The sequence below is a fragment of the Phyllostomus hastatus genome, unplaced genomic scaffold (genome assembly GCF_019186645.2).
Source record: "Phyllostomus hastatus isolate PE091 unplaced genomic scaffold, TTU_PhHast_1.1 phas_contig_196, whole genome shotgun sequence".
In the NCBI taxonomy this organism is placed as follows: domain Eukaryota; kingdom Metazoa; phylum Chordata; class Mammalia; order Chiroptera; family Phyllostomidae; genus Phyllostomus; species Phyllostomus hastatus.
This window is the reverse complement of record NW_025333709.1, coordinates 30047230-30067341: the sequence shown is the minus strand read 5'-3', so window position 1 is coordinate 30067341 and position 20112 is coordinate 30047230. Positions and strand designations below refer to the sequence as shown.

Sequence of the window (20112 nt, the reverse complement as noted above, 5' to 3'; positions counted from 1 at the left end):
ACATGTTTGGTAAACATGTCTCTAATCTGTCCATTTTTTACCCTTGCTTTCAAGCTGGGGAGCAGCCATTGACCCCCACACCCCTAGGTATGCTACTTACCCTTTTTGTTCTGCTCTCGTCTTCATGACCTGACTCCAAGTTAAAGTAGTTTCTACACAGGTGGAAATCTACAAGGTGATATTCTCCCACAATACATCTTAATAAAAGACATGCAGGTAAAGTGGTTTTTACACAGGTGGAAATATACACGGTGATATTTTCCTGTGATACATCTTAATAAAAGATGTACAGCAAGGTAGTTTTTTAATTATTCTGGTTCTGTTTGCATGCCTCTGGATACAAATAAATGCTTTGATGGATCTAACTGTTAATCTGCAAGTATTGTTTATGATGTGCTTAACTTGGTACCAAGATGTGATTTAAGCACCAAGAGAATTTGGATTATTTAATACTAGTACATAATAAAACTACTTATCAAATATTCATGTGGGCACATACAGAGGCATGATTGTATTCTTGTAGTGCACAATATAAATACTAATATTGTTTTGGAGAAGCAGCATGGCATGCCGAAGCCATGGCTTGGAAAAAGGCATTGTAGTATGTTTTTATCTGGGGGAATTACTGGCAAGTGTAATTGAGAGATTCTAAATACTGAAGTTGTTTACTTCACTTCTTACTTTGGCTTAAATGTTTTTGTTTTTGTTGTTTTTCTGTTTTTTAGTTTTAGTCATCACTGAATTGTTCTTAAAGACCTATGGGTGAAGCTAAACCATACTTGTTTTATGAATTTTGATAATTCTATCTTTTTTTAACGATAAAAAATTCCTCTCGCTGACGATAGTTTAAAAAGCATTTAAACAGAAGAGTGGACCAAATGCTCCTGTGCCCATTCCACAGCTCCAGCGTTTACCAGCTCTGTCAGCCTCTGCCCAGTCCCTTCCCTCAATGCCTAATGGTTCTGATGCAGTTCCTCTGTCATAAAACATCATCTGTAAATATCTCAGGATGCATTGCTGAAGAAATGAGGAATTCCATTTTTAGATATATGGAGTAGAATCTTAAGAACCTTTTTGAGGAATGTACTAAAGTTACCAGTACTCAAACTGCGTTTGGGGTGCTAGAGAGACACAGAGGATAAATGGAGAAAGAGACACACTTGTTGAGCAGTTTACCAAAAAAGAAAAGAAAGGTTACACCGAAAAAGCCAGTTAATAGCTGTTAAGTGCCCATGGAGAGAGAGGGAGAAATTGGTCTTTGTGAACACCTAGTGTGTGTCTGCATCGTACACAGGTCAGTGGGGGGGTGGAGGGAGTAAAGCCAAGAGCACTTTATACCTTCTGAGGTAGATACTCTGTTTCCAAACTTTTTCGTGAGGTGAAAAAAATCAAAGATGTATACAAAGACTGCTTGTGGAAATATTCACGGCACTATTTGAAGAATTGAAGCTAAGGCTCAATAATAGTGGAGTGATGAAATACACATAATATATTTATAAGATATTGTAATATTTTTAACCACTGGAAATGATATGATACCAGTGTTATAAAATGTTTAATGCATATTAAAAATACCTGAAAGAAATTAACCCAAATATTAACATGCATTAATAGTGGATATCTCTAGGTTTTAAATTATGAGTGATACTTATTTTTTCATTTTTTTGTGGGGAAGTATTGCAAATTGAGTACTTACTGTATGTTAAGCACTATTTAAGCACTATTTATACTTCTCACTATAGCCCTAAGAGGTTTTATTATCCTTATTTTATAGATGAAGAAATGGAGTCATAGAGAGGTTAAGTACTTTGATAATCTGAGTTTCTCCAAGTATATTTTTTTGCTTCCAAATGTAGTTTTATCTCCAAGAAGACATTGTAAATATTATTTTGTTTTTTTGTAAAATATATGGTGAACATTGTATCATTAGTAAAAATATTCATAAATTGATGGATAACATTTCATCTTCTAAACATACCTTGATTTTTAAAACTGGTCCTTTGTTGTTGTTCCGTGCCCCCCTCCTCCTGCCCCAGCAGCATTCTGCTTAGAGGAAATACGGTACAATGAACCTCTCTGTAAATAAATCTGTGCGGGCTTTTCTGGTTATCTCCCCAGGGAAAGCTCTCAGAAGTGGAATTATTGGGTCAAAGAACATAAACATTTTAAAGGCCTTTGATTTGAGTGGTGAGATTGCAGGTGACAAATGATCATTCCTCCTTAACTCTAGTGAGGTGGTTTTGGTGCTATAAATTTGGGAGAAATAGGTCATCTAAACATCAGCGGGAATTTGTGCTTTCATAGTTGCTCTTGTAAAAGTCCAGTTTCTCTGAGCTTGCTGAAGACAGAAAACACAAAAAGAGGAGAGACATACTTTGGAGATTAAATTGTGGCGATTACTTGCTCTGTGACCTTGAGCAGCTACTTCTTCATTTTTTTCTGATTATCTTAAAATTGGGGTTAGCCCAAATTTTTATTGCAAATTGTCTTATGAAAATATACAAAGTATACATATCAAATTTACATGAATTTGCTTTGATGTTTGATTTTAGAACCTCAGGCTCATAATTAGGTAGAGCAATTTCCATTGTATAACTTAAAAATTATACATGTAAAAGGTGTAATACATTGATTAGAGATGGTAATGACCATAGAAAGGGTTTTAGTGTTGCATTTTTAAATAAAAACTACAGTTTTTCCTTAGGGGTCACTTATTTTCTTTTTGTGACTGGAAAGAACAGAAAATCTTTTGGTAATTAATTGATGGTCTCTGTGAAATGACCAAGTTTTTATTGTGGTGTCTCTTGAGCATGTTTTCTTTTAGAAGCTCCTGTAGGCAACTTCTACAAAGACTTTAACTGGAGATTTGGGCTGGGAGAGAAGGGTTTCTGCTTAAGGGGGTTCAAGGAATAATTAATGAAATCAGAAAATTCTCCTATGAAGCTACCAAAGAGGTTAGGATTGAATTTCCTGGGAAGACCAGATTCATAAAGGGTAATTTGTCATTGTAGAAATTTGAGAGTTACAAAGGCGATGAAAAGAAAACATCGTATTAAAATTTGAAAGCAGTATGTATTGTAATGGAAAAAATACTACTTTTCACTTTGAATAGTAATTATGAAACTATTATAAATGGTAGAGATGGAAATTTATGCCCAAGGACAATTTTAATCAGAGGTTTTTAATTAATAATCAATAATTAGATTAGAATGGTTCATAACCTTGCAAAGTTAGGTGTATGTGTATTTTGGAAGGAGAAACATCCAGTGCTTTCTTTCAAGTTTTTAAAGTAATGACTCCAAAAAACCAAAGCTAATAGTAGAATAGAATATAAACTCTACAAAGCTAAGAATATTTGTCTCTTTTATTCTCCTTTATCCCTGGTTCCTGGTACACAGTTCTGCTCAATAAATATTTGTCAAATTTATGATTTTTGTAAATCTGTATAATAGTAGTGGGTTTTTAGAAGTTAGAGATGGAGCACATTCCAGATTTGGTGTGGTTGTCGTTTTATAGGTCAGCTTCTTTATTTGTCCAAAAAATTTCTCTTGGTGTTTAACTTGAGATGAGTAGGTAGAGAATTTGTATGATAATTTTGTGATTGAAGTGATTTCTTTTTTTTAAGTATGGAAATGTAATAGGAAAATTTTTCTAACCAATACATATTCATTTATTAGTGTATTAGAAAATGTACTCTGATGCTGTTTTAATTTGATTCAATGAATGAGATCTTAATAGAAAACTTCTTAAATTTGTGAATGGAAAGTTTTGCTAATTGTGTTCATTAGATCAAGTAGTATGTGAATAACTGCTATTCTCACTAAAAATGTAAAATCAACAAAATGTTGACAAATTTACCTGCAGGGAACATTGCTTTATCAGCAAGAGAGCTAGATTTTTGCTGCGAAGCCCAGTGATTCTAGCTCAGTATCATTACACAGCATTTTCAGCAGGCGATATATTGTGTAATCTGTGAGTCTGTTCGTCAGCGTAATAAGTTTGTGTACTCTTTAAAGCTGAAGTTTGAGAGAGGGTTAAAACGCCAGTCTGTTTTAAATATTTTAAAGTTACAGCCTTTCTAAAATGAGAAAATGAGTGAATTTCCTGAGATTGGAGTGTGATGGCACCAGTGTTGATTTTATAAATCAATTTCTTTGTTAATTCAAGCAAGGGATGATTGTAAATTCTTTATATATATAGATTTTTACTAGTCAGACATAAAAGATAATTGAAAAGTTGTTTGCTGCCCGCACTTAATTATTTGTGAGTAGATGTTTTACATTTTATGTATCTTTGGGCAGAGAAAAAAATTATTGCTTTTTTGTGTTTTCCATAATTGTTTTGCTATTATGAGTAGGAGCTATGATTATTTTAAATTTATTCAAAACCAGTTGTATCCTTACTCTAAAAGGCTGTTGGAACATTTGCATGATTTTGGTCTTTCACGTTATTTTAAGAGGCCTTGTGAAATACCCAGAATGATTTTAATGGAAGGGCAGGAATTTGCCTTCATAGATTCCATATCTTGCCATATGGTTTCCTTCTTTAGTTGAAGCATGATGAATTTATAAGGTCACGCCACACGTTTTAGTATTTAAGTATAAGTATAAAATACACTGTGAAGTCAGATTTAGAATTTTGGTCTTTTTCTAAAAGATTTGATTTATTTATTTTTAGAGGGGAAGGGAGGGAGGAAGAGTGAGGGAGAAACATCAGATCAGTTACCTCTCACACGCCCCCCACCTGGGGACCTGGCTCACAACCCAGGCATGTGCCCTGACCGGGAATTGAACTGGTGAACTTTTGGTTTGCAGGCCAGTGCTCAACCTACTGAGCCATACCAGCTAATTTATAGTTGGGATCTTTGAAGTAATTTAGCCTAATCTTTTACCCAGTGAGGTTATTCTTTCTATAGTGTTTCTAATAGGCTTTGCTTAAAAGCTCAGTGATCAGTGACTTTTCTCTATAAACCAGCCTTTTCATTAATTATGCAATAATTAAGTTATTCTTTCTGTTTAACTCAAATCTGCTTTGTGCTAGGCACCATAACTTCCTTGTTCTGCTTTTTAAATTATGAAATATGCGTACAAGTATTGAAAATATAATGAGCATCAAGATTAATTTACTCCTAATTTTTGCTTTATTTCCTTGAAATTACTATTTTGTATTAATGTATTATCAGATGCATGTATGTTGTATCTCAAAGAACGTACATAAATTTGTGGCATTTCTGTTCTTTATTATTCTAGTAATTGTGTTCAGAAAGGAAATGTGGTTAATGTGTTATGTGAACACCCGTTCAATGTTGTCTTTTGCTTTCTGTCCTGAAGTGAAGCAAGACACTCCTTGAAGGACCTCAGTTGACCTGAGATCCTCCCAAGTGCCAGAGCCTGGCCACTGTTCCCTTTATTTATTTCACATGGAAACTTCTAGATCATTACTCTTACTGCAGGGTTCAAGTCTTACTCCTTCAAAACTTGTGCTATTTGGCAATTTATTGCCTTCTCTTCGGTGTTGTCAAATACCAACTGACCTCCTCAAGTCACTCTAATTTATATGACTGTTTTCTTTTAAAATAAGAATCAACACCATTGATCGTGTGTACACCATAACCACATTTATCTAACCTCTCAAAAATATTAGTATAAAAGTAGTAATAAAACTACTCTTCCTGTGGATAGAATATTCTCCAAGTTAATCAAGTGAAATGAGAATAAAAATGAGTTCCATGTTAAATAATATGTATGGAGACAAGATGAAAAGCTACTGGCATTAAAAAGAAAAACAAAACCGAGACAAAAACAACAAAAAAAATTCATCCCTGCTAAAAATGACTATAATAACCTGTAAAGGAAATCAGAACCATAAACGAAATATTTTCCAGGGAGGGTAACCAAAGATGTGTTTATTTTATCCAAAGTGAAAGTTGCATCCTGGTTGGTGCTGCTCAGTGGACTGAGCACCGGCCTGTGAACCGAAAGGTTGTCACTGGTTCGATTCCTGGTCAGGGCAGATGCCTGGGTTGCAGGCCAGGTCTCCAGTTAGGGGCATGTGAGAAGCAACTGATCTGTGTTTTTTCTCCCTCTCTTTCTCCTCCCTCTCCCTCTCTCTGAAAATAAATAAATAAACTCTTTTAAAAAAGTGACAGTTGAAAATAGGAAGCTCTTGTATCTACTAAAGAGGTATTGAAAATTTTAGACAAATGTTGGGAAGCCTTAAAATGACACAGTGATCTATCAGTGTGGTTACAGAAGAGTAAACATCTTTAGAAAACATGGCATTAGCTCTTGCTATGTCTGAACAGAAGGTTATTCAAAAGTGAGGCAAAACAAAAGGTTTAGGCATGGTGGTACAAATCAGTCCTAGAGGAACTTGTTGCAGTATCATGAAACTGCTTTGTACTCTAGTAGTATTTGGTTTTGCCCTTTGGGGTATAAGGGTCCCCAAACCTAGCCCTACCTCCCACCCGCTTGACTGCACAGCAGGAGGTGAGGCAGCAGTGAGCAAGCAGGTGAAGCTTCATCTGTATTTACAGCCGCTCCCTATGATCCTATGATCGCATTACTGCATGAACTCCTCCTCCTGTCAGATCAGCAACAGCATTAAATTCTCACAGAAGCCCAAACCCTACTATGAACTGAGCTGGCAAGGGACCCAGGTGGTGCCCTCCTTATGAGAATCTAATGCCTGATGATCTGAAGTGGAGCTGGAGTGGTGATACTAGCACTGGGGAGTGGCTGCACACAGTTTATCATTAGCAGAGAGGTTTGACTACCCAGAGACCGTAATAAATCAGTTGCTTGCAGGTGCATATCAAAAACCAGTCAGTGGCCCTGGCTGGTGTAGCTCAGTGGATTGAGTGCCAGCCTGTGAACCAAAGCATTGCTGGTTCGATTCCCAGTTAAGGCACATGCCTGGGTTGCAGGCCAGGTCCCCTTTGGGCAGCATGCTTTGTGCGGCGTGTGAGAGGGAGCCACACATCGATGTTTCTCTTTCTCTCTCCCTTACTTTCTCTCTAAAAATATATTAATTAATTTAAAAAAACAATCAGTGAGTGGCAAGTGACAATTAAGCTGCATCCAGTGGCAGGCTATAAGCCACCCCCCTCCCCCTACCTCACCCCCATGTCCATGGAAAAATCATTTTCCATAAAACTGGTTGGGGACAGCTGCCTTAGAAGGGAAAGTGAAAAATAGCTTAAATTTCATTACAGACCCGTGTGTAACTGTAGCAGTGTCCCCATTGTCTACAGAAACAATATGCTGTTTGTTATATAAGCTTTATTTGCTTTGAGGGAGGAAATGATTCCAGGAACCTAAGATAAAATAAAGTATCAAGATTTATGGCAGAATTAGAGATATGTTGTTAGTAGTTTCAGAAATACTTGGTGGGCCCTCAAAAATTCCAGTAAGCCTGAATGAGATTGGCTATAAACAAGTGCATATGAATTAGTTTTTTGTTCATATTTAGAAGTTTTTTTGGCTTCAAAGATTTGGTTTTAGTCATGACTTAGTTAGCTATGCCTGTGCATCAGTGGAATATCATTATATTTTCCAATTTGGGTAAAGGAATTTCAAATTAAGAAGTTTAAGTAAAAAATTAATATTTCAGAGAGTAGTTGGTCCTTTTTGATGGATTGAGGATTAAATTTATTAAATAGAAAAAAGAATAGTAAGAAACCAGTTATGATTTAAAATGAAGTTTGAATTTCAATGTCAGATTTAAAATGTGACCTATTTAAGTGCAGAAATGCCAAGACCTTTAATTGTAATAAAAACATGGAATGTGCACAATAGCATGTATGAGTTCTTATATATGGTAAAAAGATAACTCCCGGTGGCCATTAGTTTCACTCTTAGTAATCATCAAATTATTCCAGATACGGTACATAGTTTATAACCCATGACCCCCTTAGGCTTATTATAATCAGACTTTGAAAAATATGTATCCTAAACATTCTCTATAGATGGGATAAATATTAGGCCCTGTGGCTATATCAACTATTTTGCAAATCTGTTTATTTTAGTGAATAAAAGAAAATATTAAATGTATTATTGAATAATTAAGGTATTGATGTATTGGTTCAATCATTGGCTATTAAAAACATTAACTTGGTGCCAGCCTGTGAAGCAAAGGGTCACCAGCTTGATTCTCAGTCAGGGCACATGCCTCGGTTGCAGGCCAGGTCCCCAGTAGGGGCACTTGAGAGGCAACCACATATTGATGTTTCTTTCCCTCTTTTTTCCTCTCTAAAAATAAACAAATCTTTTTTAAAAATTTGCTTCAAAAATATCACAACATTGGGTGGGTTTTTCAAAAAAGGCCTTACTTATCACTGCAAAGAGAAGGAAAGAACCAGGCAGGGCTGGAGGTGGCAGAGAATATAGATGAAAAGACATTTAAAAGATGCAGTAACAGTTGCCTATGTGGATTTTGTTTAGATCTGGATTTGAACAAACTATTTAAAAAATTCTTAAGAGACAGTTGGGGAATTGTGAGCACTGATTGGTAGTTAATGTTATAAAGAAATTATTAATATATTATAGAAATTATAATGATACTGGATTATGTTTTAAAAACATATCTTTGTCTTAGAGATATACATACAGAATTATGTACAGATGAAGTAGTGAAATGCCTTGAATTAGATTCATAATAATCCAGAGTGGTGGGATCGGGGTTGGGGGTTAGGTGGAGATGTAAATGGTACATGACTTGCCATGAGTGAATAATGATAGGTTCATTATACTATCCTCAATTTTGCATATTTTGAAAATTCTTTCAAAATGAAAATTCAAAAACAGTGTGATGCAACATTATTCCAAGAGGAAACTGCAGCACTAGGTGACATTGCTGTGTAATAATATATCCAAAGTAAAGGTGGATGTCAGTAACACAGAAATGTGCTTATTCTAAACATATCTAATGCATAAACATATCTAATGTATAAATGTATTTTGTTTTTCTTCAGAGCTGAAGCCATTTATTTGCATCTTGGATGATTAACACCTAAATGCTTAATTCTCAAAACTGCTCAAGAGTCCCACAGACAGGACTAGATGATCCAAGTTACCACCGAGAAATTACTGTCTTGAGTTCTACGGTAAGATTATAACAAATATTCTAAATAATGACTGTGAGGTCTAAAATGCTTTTTAAATGCTATATTTGAGATACTACCTTCTATTATAATAATTTCTTAATCCTGTAACTGTTATACCCTGAGTTCAAAGTTATGATAATCAACCAAAGATCTTAGAAATACCAGCCTGCAAACAAGGCTTTGGAGCATTTCCTCCTCATAGATGCAGCTGGTAATGGATGCAATTTTGTTATGGGAATGCCATGCTGTCTCCTTGCTGTTTGTCTCAGGATGGGCCCTCTGGAAGCTGATTCTGAAAAGGAGTGTGGCCTCCAGGGTGTTTATTAGGGATCAGCCTCTATTAGGAGAGGTGGCATAGAAGCAGATTGGGCAGAGGAAATTGAACTGCAGGGCAGGCTCAGCAAAGCCGTGGCCAACCAGCCCTATGGGGATCTTGTGGTTGTGAGAGTTTCTTTCCCTTTGTAAGTAGTAAGGTTCTTGCAAATAGAGACATAAGATGCCTTTGCATCTTGCACAGGTCATGGTAGAAGCTGCTCAGCAGAATCTGTTGAATGATGAAATCTGAGAAAAATCTTGTGGTTTCTTCAGTGACACTTAATCCTTGCCCTTTATTTCCCCAGTTTAGAGTGGCAGGGTTAATGGTGACACAGGTGGTTCTAGTTTATCAGGAGCAGACATGAAAGGTAACTTGCCATCTGTAATCAGCCTGTGCTATATCCCATTGTGTTTCTGGGCTCCATAGATAAGGAAGACTTGCAAAGGGACCTGAGGAAAACCACAAGCGTAGGCTTTAAAGAACATAAGATCAAATCCATAAAGAGGAAAGAAAAAACCTAAAAGACACAGTGATAACTTCTAGGCTATTAAGGTGTAAGGATTATGGATCTAACCTGTTGTTTCTTCAGTGTGTGGAGAATAGGCTCATCAGATGTGAATTGTTATCCTTTCAGGTTCAAGGGTTAAGAGAATCTATTTCCTAAAAGCATTTTTTAAAAGTCAGCATCTTTTCCTAGTGGTACATTCCTGCTCTAAGCCTGGAAATGTAAGTCCTGTACTTGACTTCCTTGTTTTTTCCCCTTTTCACTGTAGAATTCCCTGAGGCAGGATTCGCATTAATAAATCCCTGATCCTTATTAAGGGCAAGGATTAGGTGTCACTGAAGAAACCACAAGATTTTTCCAGAGGAAAATTGCATTAATTTTTCTCTGAACCTTAATACTATGTTAATGCTTTATATGTAGAGGACCTTCAATTACTATCTTTTAAATAAGGAAATAAGGAATAATTGGCTTTATAATTAATGTGGTAGGAAAATGAGGACTAAAAACTCAGTAATTCAGAACCAGAAATTTGGTTTTTCATTATAATTTTTCCTAATATATAGTCAGTTTTATGCTTCATCTTTTAAAATATGTAAATAACCCTGGCTGGTGTGGCTCAGTGGATTGAGCGCCAGCCTGTGAACCATAGGGTTGCTGGTTCAATTCCCAGTCAGGGCACATGCCTGTGTTGCAGGGTCCCCAGTTAGGGGTGTGTGAGAGGCAACCACACAATGATGTTTCTCTCTCTCTCTTTCTCCTTCTCTTCCCTCTGTCTGAAAATAAATAAATAAAATATTGTTTTAAAAATTTCCTTTAAGAAAAATAAAATATGTAAATAATTTTCTTCATATTGAGAAGAATGAGAGCATACTTATGTTTCATTAAGTAAATCAGTTTTTAAAATTAAAATATATATCTTCAAAGCAATAATTTGATTACTTAGAGAGTTTTTGCCTTATCTGTTCTCTTTGGTTCTTCATTTCCTTCTTGTTCATTTAATATCCCCACCAGAGGGCAGGCAAAGGAAGGGAGAAAAGAAGGTATTAATTTTAGTACTCAAAGTGTTACCTTCCACTGGGATATTTTGTTATGCTTCATGGATTATATTAGGCAAGAGGATCAGCTAGTTTAGCTATTTGAAAATATGTAGTAGAATGCTCAATTTTTTGGAAATAAATTATATAAGGTTGATTACTGGGTTTATTTAAATAATTATACTTTATATCTATATTCTTAGATGCATATATTGTAAATTATCACTTTTTGGCAGGGGGAGAATTCATGCTAAGGTTTTCATTGCCACTATTGATAATTGCAATTGATTGTGATGAGGACTTTTTTGTTTTTAAAAGTACATTGGAATGTTCATAATACAATACTCTTTTCATGTCCTGTAACACGATATTCCTGAGGTCTATTAGCGAAGTTTTAGAAAGATAAGAAATAATCTTTGAGTACAAGTTAGTTTTTCACTTCAGTTGTAAGTTTATTTAAGGTGTAAGGACGACACACCTCAGACCAAAGTTTTCAAAGTCTAGATGTTAAAGTAGATGGATGCTAAACATTTTATGGTCTGAATATTACTTTTTATGGTCTGAATATTACTGCTAACACCCATTGTAGATGTACAAGTATATGTACAAACAAAGTGCCGTTTCATGGTTGATAGCTGTTTGGTTTCTTATCAGTACGAACAGCAAATGTCCTAAAAATCAGCTTCAAAACAGCTGGCATTTGACCTACTGGTGTTCAGCACCACCTAAACGCAACTGACGTTTCTTTGCTCTTCGACATAAATAGCGTGTCTTATCTTCTCATCAAGGAAATTGGTAAAAGCACCTTTCTGAGTGCTTGTAGGTCTAGTAATGTAGAAGAACCTTACAATGGATTTTTTAAAAAGAGTTGTTCCTCCCATTCTTTCGGGAGATGTGGTTTTGGATACTGGAGCTAGTCTTGAGGAATGTTCCCCAAGATTGCTGAAGGTGAGACGTCTTAGTTTGCTTTCATCAGAGAAGACTGTAGATGAGGAAGATGGAATCAATTTCTGTTGTAGGAATTATGACAGACACCACCACCACCAGCTAGGTAACGTACAGATGTTTTCAGTCCTTTAAAAAGTATTTGAGGAAAAATCATTTTTACTAGTATGAATTATAGTGAGCATAAATCTTCATTTTGAAAATCAAGTTTAAACGTTAAAAATGTTTAATACAGTAAATATATAGTTGGTCTAAATTTTTTTACTATTAAGTTTTTGCTTTGAGTTTAGATGGAGAAATATTGATGCTATAAATCAAGATAAAGCCATTAATAAGGTTTACAGTTTCATGATCTTGGAATATATGCTAATATTATTGAAAAAATGTTATGACTCATAGAATATATAAATGAAAAGTAAAAAAGATCCCATCTTTCAATATAATCATGATTATTTTTCATCATAGTACATTTGTTTCATATAATCCTACACAGTTAAATTTAATGCCTTTTAAAGTTTGAGCTAATGATTCTCATTCTGTGTTAGGAGAAAAGTCAGTTTTGTATATAGTAAATAGTAAATGTTAAAGGAAAATCCTTTAGGAATAAGATGGAAGAGTGCTTTAAATTTTTAAATTTTTGACTAAAACACTTTAAAATGTTCTGTATAACTATGATTTTTTTTTTATTTTTGGGAATAAATAACTGCCCATATAATGTAATGTAATATTTAGTAGTAAGAAGAGAGTTTCTGTAAACCTTCTACAGTTTTGATATATATTCTTATAGCTCTTTTCTATGCATATTCTAATGTACACAAATATATTTTTATTTATAGAATTTAAAATTGAGGTTTACTATTCAAACTGTTCTAATATGTGGTTTTTCATTTAATATATCACGAACATCTTTCTGCCTCATTTAAAATGCCCTCCATTGTGTGGATATAATGCTTTATTCTATCGGTCCCTTACTAATGAACGTTTAGAATGACTTTAATTTTTAGTTATTAAAAACAAATATCCATTTGTCTATCACATTGTACCTGTGTATGATTGCTTCTTAATATAAATTTCTATGTACATTTAAAATTTTGATAGACAGTGTCAAGATACCTTTAAAAAATTTCTTAATTTCAGCTCCTCAGTGTAGAAGAGTATCCCTATTTCTTTGTGTTCTCCCTAGTGCTGTTTCTTTCAGTTTAAAAATTAGCGTTGTATTTGTGAGAAACCATACCTTCTGTTTTAAAAGTACCAATTATGTAAAAGAAAGAAGGAGTTCTTAAGTTTTAAAAAGAAATATATCTTGATATCTACAATGTACTATTAGAAGTTTTTTCCCTTTCTTTAATATAAAAAATATACGTTGATATTTACCATGTATTGATATTAGAAATTTTCTTTCTCTTTTTTTGTACTATTCACTCATTTGAATGGATGAAGTGGAAGTGAGGCCATTGAGGAGTTAGTACCTTTTAATTTCAGTTAAAATCTATAAATCCTTTAGCACTGAGTTTTGTGTTTAATAGTGCATATATGCATAAGTGAAAATGTGAATATATTAATATGTTGTTATTTAAGTTATTAAAACTTACTTTACCTTTAACTTTCAGTCTTTTTTCTTAAGGATTTTATTTACTTATTTTTACAGAGAAGGGAGGGAGGGAGAAAGAGGGAGAGAAACTTAGATGTGCAAGGGAACCATTAATCGGCTGCCTCTTGCATGCCGCCAACCAGGGACCTGGCCATAACCCAGGCTTGTGCCCTGACTGGCCATCGAACTGGCAACCTTTTGGTTCGCAGGCAACACGCAGCCCACTGAGCTATACCAGCCAGGACAGAGTTCTGTCCTGAATCATTTTCTGTACCAGAGCCTATGTGGTTCGACTTCGTGTATAATTGCTATACCTATTCATTTAATATGGCTCCTTTTATTTAAAAAAAAAAAAGGACTACCTTACACATTTTTTAATATAGCATATGTACTATAAAATGTAATTAGATTTTGTAATTTATATTAATTTTCATATAAGCACTGCATTTAATGATTAAGAGTTTTCTACAGTATCTTATCTTTTTACCAGCTGCAGTTAAAACAAAGCAAAATCATGGAGTACTAAAGAATCTGTAGTCTGAAATTTCAAAGGCTACAGGTTCTTTATGGAGTAATCTTGCCCAGTTTCTCTCCAAAAATAAAATTCAACTTTAGGGAATGACTATTAAAATTAATTTAAAGGACTTATTCGGCAATTTCTGTAGAGAGATTTGGTTTTAAAGGTTATAGGTGTTAAATTTCAGTTTAATCATCAAAGACTTTTTCTTGAATCTCAAGATTTAATACTAAGGTGATATTGTATATAAGAATGGAACCCATATGATTCATATCAGTATAGACTGGCTACTTGCAACTCAGCATGAATGAATGAATTTAACTTTTTTTTTCCCACTATTGGTGGTCCTGGGATGGAGATAATATAGTAGTTTAGTCAGAAGTCATACAGATACGACTGGGTACAGTTCTAAAGAGTGTTACAGTTTTGATCATTTAATAAAGGAGAAATCAAGATTATGAAGATATTTAATATTAGTAATGCAAAGAAACTACTCTTTTATAGAAAAACTGGTGTATGATTTATATCAGTTTTCAACTTTTTAAACTGTTAATTCAAAGTTTAAAATTATTTCTAAAGGATGTGAAACAAGCTTGTAATATGGATTGATAATTATATTTTTGTGATAAAGAATCAACTGAGAATAAGTTAGTTTGCAATATATAGAAATTTACTTGCTACTTTTAACTCCAGAAGCATTTATAGATACTTATGGTTTCTTTCTTTTCTTTTTTGAAAAAGGATTTTGTTTGTTTGGAGGAGAAGGGAGGGAGAGAGAGAGAAACATTAATGTATGGTTGCCTGTAGTGGCCCCCCACCCCCCAACCAGGGACCTGGCCCATAGCTCAGGCATGTGCCCTGACTGAGGATCGAACCAGTGACCCTTGGTTCACAGGCCAGCACTCAATCCACTGAGCCACACCAGCCAGGGTGATACTTTGGTTTCTTTAACAAAAATATATGTAGAATTTTGAGGTATTTGCAGAGGTTGATATTTTGAAGAACATTTTTCTTTGCTTTTGATAACTTTTTTATTTTTTAAGTTTCTGTAAATATTAAGTAACTTAATATTTTAAAATTTTTATGGAAACCCTCAAGCAACCCACTGGGTTTATCAGAAATTCTCTATTTTTCTGTAAAATATATTAACAGATGTGTATAGTACAATAAACTGTTCAAATCCTTTGCCACCATTTCTGCTCTCAGAAGTTTGAGTTGTGTTTATGTCAGTTATCCTTGTAATTATGATCATATAACTTAACTAGGTATTACATAATTTAGTAAAGTATGACACTGAAAAGAAAGAGCTGCTGCAGTGCAAACACAGTTGCATACTATGATCAGACTCCATACAAGTGAATACCTAAAAAAAAGCTGCTTTTGAATTGCATATAGGTCACAGCAGTGTATGTAATTAGAAGGATTTACCCTTAGATACCTTCAGCCTCCCATTCCACTTTGAAGAAATTGAAACTGGAAATTATGGATGATGTATATGGGTTGGATTTTAGGCAAAAAAAAAATGACATAAATAACAGATTCACCTTAAGAAACAAGTACTTGGCACTACATTAAAAGGTTAGGGAATAAACTTGGATTTTATATTTTAAGTTAAACCTTTAAAACCCTCAGTGGACCTATAAATCTTCCCTCCAACCCCCTTGATTCCTAGTTTAATGAAGGTTTTTGATTATATGATTAGTTAGTTTACTATAAATTAACAGTGTAATTTATAGTAAAGGAACTCTACTGTGTATAATTGTATAATGTTGCAATTTTAAAAAAATTATTTTTAGAGAGAGGGGGCGGGAAGGAAAAAGAGAGGGAGAGAAACATCAATGTGTGGTTGTCTCTCATACCCCGTGTCCCCACCAGGGACCTGACCCGAAACCCAGGCATGTGCCCTGACTGGGAATTGAACTGATGACCCTTTGGTTCGCAGGCCAGCTCTCAATCCACTGAGCCACACCAGCCTAAGCTATGTTGCAGTTTTGTTAAAGAAGTAAATAAGCCCTGGCTGGCGTAGCTCAGTGGATTGAGCGTGGGCTGCGAACCAAAGTGTCGCAGGTTCGATTCCCAGTCAGGGTACATACCTGGGTTGCAGGCCATGACCCCCAGCAACCGCACATTGATGTTCCTCTTTCTCTCTCTTTCCCCCTCCCTTCCCTCTCTAAAAATAAATAAATAAAGTCATTTTTTAAAAAAGAATAATTTTTTCTATGTCTGCTCCTTAAGAAACAGTAATCAAAATGTATTTGTTATGTAATCTTGTTCATAAGCTGTTTAAATACAGTGTTCATATGTCTTTTGTGTAGCGTCAGAGTCATGTGATCAAAGACCGATTTGTCTGATAAATATTAGTAGAATTGACACAAATAATATCTAGCTGCAGACATAAAAGTTGGTGGGGAGAAAATGCCCTTCACTGATTCAGAACATACCAGCATTGCCTGACTGTTGAGGAACAGTGAATGTTAGGCATAGTCATGAGTCAGATCCTAGGAACCGGGCAGTGTATTTCCACAGACTTCTGTTGTGACAGCTGCAAGGTCCTTGTGTCTCCAGGACTCGGTTATTTTTATTCTGACTTATTCTGGAATCAATCTCAATTTTGTTGTTCATTCTGTTTGGAGTCAAGAATAAGTTAGTGTAAATATAAGACTTATTTGTCTAATTCACCAAGACCAGAGATAATGATACATTGAAAATAACTAAGTTTATATCAACATTAAGGATGAAATTTATTTATTTATTCTAATTATTTTATTGTTGTTCAATTATAGTTGTCTGCATTTTCCCCCCCACTATTCCCCCCACCCCAGCCAGACCTCCCTCCCTCCCCTGCTTCCACCCGCCGCCTTGGTTTTGTCCATGCATCCCTCATAGTAGTTCCTGAAAACCCTTCTCCCCATTGTCCCCTTCCTGCTCCTTTCTGGTTATTATTAGATTGTTCTTAATTTCAATGTCTCTGGTTATATTTTGTTTGCTTTTTTCTTTTGTTGATTATGTTCCAGTTAAAGGTGAGATCATATGGTATTTGTCCCTCACCACCTGGCTTATTTCACTTTGCATTATGCTCTTCAGTTCCATCCATGCTATTGCAAAGGGTAGGAGCTCCTTCCTTCTCTCCGCTGCATAGTATTCCATTGTGTAAATGTACCATAGTTTTTTTATCCACTCATTTACTGATGGGCACTTAGATTGCTTCCATCTCTTGGCTATTGTAAATTGTGCTGCTATGAACATTGGAGTGCATAGGGATGAAAGAAATTTTTGAGCACCCTCTGTATTCTGGGCGCTGTTTTCTTGTTTCACCAATAACTGAAATAGTACACTCCAGTCCCCTTTCCTCCCGCAAATAGAATGTAAGGTGAGCATGGACTTTGCTCTGTCTATTGATGTGTTCCAGAGCTTGGAACAGAATAGCTGCTCAGTAAATATTGGTTGAATGAGCAAATGTTATCTAAATTGTCTTGAAGACTGAGTGAGATAAGTTGTTATACAAAGTTTTAAAAGTTCAGAGAGGCTTTAATGAAGTTATTTGAAGTTTTGCTTGTTTTGGGGGGGGGCTACTAAGTGGTGTAGTCACACCATTGTTCTAAAGTCAGGCGTTTGCTTTTTCTACTCCATTTCATTGCGGCGTTGATATTTTTGAAAATTTATATATGAGCCCTGGCTGGTGTAGCTCAGTGGACTGAGTGCTGGCTTGTGAACCAAAGGGTTGCTGGTTTGATTCCCAGTCAGGGCACATGCCTGTGTTTCAGGCCATGACTCTGGTTTAGGGTGCATGAGAGGCAACCACACATTGGTGTTTCTCCCCTCTCTTTCTCCTTCCTTTCCCCTCTCTCTAAAAATAAATAAGATATTTTTTTAAAAAGAAAATTTATGTGTGAACATTTTTTAAAGGCTAGTTGTATTTCCTAAGGTTAATTGTTCCATTCAAAAACATACAATTTTTGGGGTGCTTTCATTTTAATAAGAGTTGTATTTTCATAGGAAATTACTTTAATTCTAGTATATGTTAAGCATTACTCTTTGAGACTCTGTTTCACTTTAATGAACAGTTGATAATTACTCTTTTTTTTTTTAAATATTTTATTTATTTATTTTTAGGGAGGGAAGGGAGGGAGTGGGAGAGAGAAAGAGAGAGAGAGAGAGATCGATCAATGTGCGGTTGCTGGGGGTCATGGCCTGCAACCCAGGAATGTACCCTGGCTGGGAATCGAACCTGGGACACTTTGGTTCCCAGCCCGCGCTCAATCCACTGAGCTACGCCAGCCAGGGATAATTACTCTTATAACATTGGTTAAATAAGGTGATTGAGGGAGTAGCTGTTTCACATGACTGTCACGAAAGCAGTGAGGAGATGCACATTGAGATACCATTTTCGTTTTATTACAAAGTGTTCATGACTCCATGGGTTAAAAACATTAAATAGTGTACTGGTATACTCTGCCAGGTATTCAGGACAGCTCAGTAGCAGGACACACCACAGTGGGAGAATTGTTAAAAATTCCAAAAGCCTTTTGGTTGAACTTGAGAGGCTGCCCTATATAGTCGACTAGCAAAGAAAAGGGAGTACTGATTGTTACTAAGATTTCAAAAATAAGTGATCTTTTCAGTTTTGTTTTTTTGTGGAACCATTGCCCTCAGTGGTTAGATTTTGCACCTCCAGAAGAGCTCACCTTTTGTTTGGTACATTATGTATTGGGTAGAGGAAAGATAGGGCAGGTGAGTTTCCTTTTAGAAGGGAGTAAGATGGATAGTTATTTAAGTCTTCATCAAAGACTGGCTTATTAACAGAGAGTTAGAGAAGGTCCTAGGAGAACACTGAGATGAGATAGGTTTTCTTCTGACACTTCAGATGCATGTGGTATTAACAGACCAGAGGAGACGGAGAATCATGTGGAATTCAGATGTGGTAAAGAGGTTGCTGGGCAGGGCAATGTTCTGGAAGAACCTGAACTCCAAAATAATTGGTCTGCTGTGGAATTTCTGGCCTGATCCAAAAGATACCTTGTACTCACTGTGTGTGAAGGGGTTTAGGGATTCTTGCTTATTATATACTGGGATTTGGAAGTGTTGGGCTTTGGTAGTATCATCAAATCAAGGAGGTTTTCTTAAATAAGAGGGCCTTTAGAGTGTTCTTCAGGCTGTTGTTATCAGAGGATGTAGGGGAAGGCTTACTGGGTTGCTACATGCATGCCTTCTCAGAATCTGCGAGAACTCCCATGGGAGGAGGAGAGACATTGGGAAGACCTACAGGAGTGATGGGAGGCACTGAAGTATTGAGAAAGGAGTGTTGGGGGACTTTGATCCAGATGCAGCCGAGCTCTACCAGTGATTGGCTGTGTGTCCTTGATCAGGCTCTTTAATCCCTCCAGGCCACTGACCTCACCTGTGAATGGTATTTTCTTCGTGGCATTTTTTTTTTAGAGTGTGTTTTATTTCTTCTTTTGTTTTTATCCTCATCTGAGGACATGCTTGTTGATTTGAGAGAGAGGGGAAGGGAGGGAGAGAGAGGGAGAGAAACATTGATGTGAGGGAGAAGTACCCATTGGCTACCTCTCATATGCATCCCAACTGGGAACAAACCTGCAACCTAGGCACGTGCTCTGACTGAGCGGGAATCAAACCCACAACCTTTCAGTTTACAGGGTGACATTCCAACCAATTGAGCAACATCAGCCAGGGCTGTAGCATTGTATTTTAATATTACCAAAAAAAAAAAACCCCAACCCTGCAAAATTGACATATAGTTTAACACTTGGTGTCTATTATTGTTTGCACAATCTTTTGGAATTTTGACTTGGATGTAGATGAATTAATTTTAACTAGAATTTATCCTTAGAGCAGTCCATCATAGAAAATAGTCTAGGAATCTGGGTCTAGGTCTTTTTATTGTGCATAATTCCAAAAAAATTTAGCATGTGATTTAGAGCTGCATGCAAGTTCATGGGAGCTTGACTTGTGTTACCACCTTTTCCTGAGCTTCCGTCTTTGTCCATAGTCTGTGCTCTTCCCAGTGACCACCGCTGAGTGACCGTGTGATCCAGGTGCAGAGGCTCTTAGAAGTTAGTGCAGCCATAGTACTGTAGTGA

General features: G+C 35.8%; 1 protein-coding gene across 13 annotated transcripts in view; it reads left to right on the top strand.

The window, feature by feature from the left end:
* Positions 1-20112, top strand: part of FRYL (FRY like transcription coactivator) — a 240210-nt gene that overhangs the window by 55393 nt on the left and 164705 nt on the right. For 8 of the 13 annotated variants that reach the window (XM_045833908.1, XM_045833903.1, XM_045833902.1 and 5 more), the window contains exon 1: positions 11842-12009. The gene's annotated coding sequence lies outside the window, so the exon portion shown is untranslated. Of the gene's footprint in view, positions 1-8971; positions 9104-11839; positions 12010-20112 lie in introns of those variants that run through there. The other 5 variants (XM_045833907.1, XM_045833905.1, XR_006785141.1 and 2 more) reach the window with 4 other exon arrangements.